The following is a 4,066-nucleotide window of genomic DNA, read 5'->3' on the forward strand; positions in this document are numbered from 1 at the left end:
GGCGCACTGTAGCAGTGCGCCACCGGGCCGGCCCTAATTTTACCTTCTGAATGGCTCTCTATCACAAGTCAGCTCTCCATCTTTGCCACCTGTAATAATTCAGGCCCTCCTTGACCTTTTCCTAGGCCGGTGCTTTTCAAATTTGAGTGTGCATCAGAATTACCTGGAGTACTTGTTACTACTCAGATTGCTGAGCCTCACTCCCAAAATTTTTCAATCAGTAGTTCTGGAGCAAGGCTCAAGAATCCAGATTTCTAACAAGCTCTTGGGTGTAGTTGAAGCTACTGGTCCAAAGACATTACTTTGAGAACCTTGTCCTAGGTTATAATATTATCTTTCCATGCCGTTGGTTTATCTCACCTAAATACAACCTCTGTGTTGCCGGTTTTTTCCCCTGTGCTAAATCTTTCCATGACTTTCCATCATCAACCTACAGAATAATCACCAAGCTCCTTGGCTGACTTGTGGTAGAGAGCTTACCATTTAGAAGGTAAGATTAAAGGATAGGTACATAGATAGGTGGAGAGATGATAGATTGAATTGATTGCATATGGAGGGTGAGTGACTCTCTGGATCTCTACACAACCCTCCCATGCATTTCTATCTCTCCAGCTTCAACTTCATCTACTCTTCACCTTTACAAGTCCCTGGGGGTCTATTTTCCATAGTCTACTATCTCCTTGAAAGTAGGAAACAGGCCAATCTTTTTCACCGTAACATTCCAAATGCCTGGCACAGTGAGCTTCATCTCAAAGTGTCAGTCCTAACAATTAAGGTGGTGACTATATCTGGTTAAATTGAATGCATTCTATCAGATAAAATCCATCTGACGGAAGGTAGGATTTACAGAGCCAGAGCCATAGAAACCTGCAGGAGGGACAAAGGAAGCATTTTCCAAGATTGAGAATGATTGCCTGAACATAAGAAAAGGAGTTTTTAAGTCAAATGAAAATAATATTTTTGCCATCAAGGGGGCCAGAGGGGTGGAGAACTGAGAGGCCAGGGTGGCTGGCAGTGATGGCTGTATGGAGTATGGAGTGAGGGAAGGCAGTGCTGTGGCCCATTGCCTTTAAGATAGGGTAGACTGGGATTACAGTTCTGACTCTGCAACTTACTTGGTATGCATCTTGGCCAAACTGTTTAATATGTCTGTGCTTAAATGTCCTCATCTGTAAAACTCTCATAATGCTTGTCACTCCAGAGTGTTTTGCTGAGGATTGATGGTATAAGAGAGGCATCTAGCACGAAGCCCGACACACAGTAGACGCTCAGCAAGTGGTCGAGGTTATTATTCCTGAAGATCTCAGGAGACTTATCTTTGGCACAAGATTAAAACCAGTCTCAGTAGGGAATTTAAACCTGGTCAAACACTTATTCTCTCAAATTTATCCCACATGAGTCCAAGGATAATAAAAGATACCACGAGGGACTGGCCAGTTCACTCAGTTGGTTAGCGTGGGGAGTTGTAATACCAATGTCAGGGGTTCAGATCCCTGTACAGGCCAGCTGCCAAAAAAAAAAAAAAAGAAAAAGAAAGAAAGGACAAGGAATAAAAGAGACCAAGACATGACTACCTTGTAAATTTGGTTACCAAAGCCCAACATTGGTGGCACATTAAAATCAGAATTTAAAAATATGTATTCATGGTATTAAGGTATCCATTTTACTGTTTCTTGTCTTTGTAATTGTGTGTGTGTGCATTACATTTTAGAAAGGGGTTTGTAATATTAGACCATAGTAGAAACTGAAAGAATTGTAAACAACTATGTTGCCCGTATGATGTCTTCTCATGTGGTAATCCCTTGTTTATTTTCCCATCATGATTATCCTTAAAACTCTTAAATTAAAAAGAAAAAAAAAATTTTTTTTTAACTTTGAAGAAGTGAGTAGCTGAGGAGGTAGCATCCCTAATTCTGCAGCCAGCGTTGGGAGAGAGAATCCTAGTGGGAAAAAAGTATTTATTATTTTACAAATGAAAGGGAAACAGGTTTAGTCCATGGGCTCATGGGAAGCAAAGATGTCGTAGAACCTGGTTTGGACCTAAGAAGGGGCGCTAGAGCTTATCAATAGAAAGGTCCATAAGAGTTCTTGAATGTATAATCACCTGCGAAACAAGATACTCCTTGAGCAGGAGATCTAAAAGGAAATGTGATTATTGGGAAGTAAAGCAAATTATTATCATGAGGACAGCCCACTTGAGAAGCATGATTAGGATCCAAAATACATGCAGGTCTGTCAGCCCGGAAACTTTGGATATCCTAAGACACAACCGGGAAACTGGGCAAGGTTGGTTCCTCCAAACCAGGCTGCAATGAGGACTATCTGAAGAGGAAGCAGATGTGGCCAGCGGGAAGTATGGAATCAGGTGCTGTTGGATCCCACCGTTAGAGTTAAAACATGATTCTGAGACCTTCAGGACAGGAAGGGCTCTATGCCTCCATGATGATTTTTCCTTTGTTTATTCATAAAAAAATTCATTTGAAAAAGCCTGGCTTCTTTTGGCTGGGCCACAGAATAAAGGGATTTTTCTATAAGTTATCAGGAAAACAAAAAGAAGTGAAGGCAAGGCAGGGGTGGAAGGGACATTATGCAGACGTTGTAGGGTCAGCTGTGCCCAGCCCCTGTGTCATCAAACTTGAATTTCCAGGATATTATGCTATTCACTTTGCTCTTCTGAACACACATCAGAAAGCCAAGGCTTTTCTACAGCAGCAGTTCCCAAACTGTGGAACCAAAATCTCTTAAAATGATTCATAAAATAAATGTTCTACAGTCACATAAGTTTGGGAAAAGTTGCATGCTCTATCTCGCTTTAAGGGATACATATTAAAGTTTCTGAGAAGTTCTGCTGCAAAGAAGCCCATTTAATTTTAGTTATTTTCCCAGACTGTATTTCACTTATTCTTTCTTTCAGCAATTATTGAGAACCTTCTCAGTGTCAAGCTTTGTGCTAGGCCTGTGACACAAAGTGGTGACCCACAATGGCTTCCTGTCATACATGGATGGCCTCTGAGGCCCTGCCTACCCTTCAGACCTCCTCTGTCCCTCATTCACTGCATTGTAACCTCGCTGGCCCCCTCATGGTTCCTGGAACATTCCAGCACACTCTTGCCTCTGGTCCTATTCCCAATCTTGAGAATGGTATTTCCCCCCAAATTCACATAGCTTACGCCCTTACTTAAATCAGGCTGCAGCTCAAGACAAGCTTTACCTAACCGTACTTTTAAATTAGCATCAACCATCTCATTCAAATCTCTTACTCCAATGTCTTCCTGCTACAAATATTTGTTTGTGTGTTGTCTTTCTACCCCACTAGAATGTTAATTCCCAACACCTAGAGCTGTGTCTGGAGTATAGAAGGTGCTGACTATTTATAAATTGAACCAAAGCACAAATGAATGAATGAACAGTGAAAAATAATTACAGGTAGTGCTTCACAGAACTTACGATTTTTCAGAGAATATAAAAAATAAATTGGAAATTTAATACTGGAATAAAAGTTATGTGGGGAAAGAACAAAATGCAGAGGAAGAATGTAGACTACACTTCACCCAGTGATATGGAATGCGTGCTCGAGGAAATAATGTCTAAACAAAGGCTTGTGAAATGCCAGAGTTGAGAGAAAACATGGTCCGCTTGTGCAATAGAAATTCAGTCTGACTGGCAGAGAGCAAGGCAGCATAAAGGTGAGACGAGAAGCCGCAGAGGTAGGCAAGTCCTTGTCAACATATTAAAGAGTTTGGGTTTCACCCTTACAGCCACATTAAGGGTTTCAAGCAAGGAATATCTGCATTTTAGAAACTTCGTCTAGGCACAGTATGGATAATAGATTGGAAGAAACAAGACTGACGGCAGGGAAACCAGCTCTGGAGATTCTTGCGACAACGAAATTGAGCTATGATGGTAGCTTATACAAGGGTAGACAGAGATGACTGAGTTCAGGAGACAGTTGGAAGGTAACAATTTATAGGATTTGATGATTTATTGGATGTAAAGGGTAAAGCAGATTGAATAATGATACCATTCACCACTCTTTTTTTTTTTTTTTTTTTTTTTTTTTTCTTAC

At 40.9% G+C, this 4,066-nt stretch overlaps 1 protein-coding gene across 1 annotated transcript in view; it reads right to left on the minus strand.

Annotated features, from left to right (window-relative positions):
* The window catches only part of NXPE2 (neurexophilin and PC-esterase domain family, member 2), a 10,110-nt gene that overhangs the window by 4,581 nt on the left and 1,463 nt on the right, over nucleotides 1-4,066 (minus strand). The gene's annotated exons all lie outside the window — the stretch shown is intronic.

Source organism: Galeopterus variegatus, unplaced genomic scaffold (genome assembly GCF_000696425.1).
Source record: "Galeopterus variegatus unplaced genomic scaffold, G_variegatus-3.0.2 Scaffold1078, whole genome shotgun sequence".
NCBI classification, from domain to species: domain Eukaryota; kingdom Metazoa; phylum Chordata; class Mammalia; order Dermoptera; family Cynocephalidae; genus Galeopterus; species Galeopterus variegatus.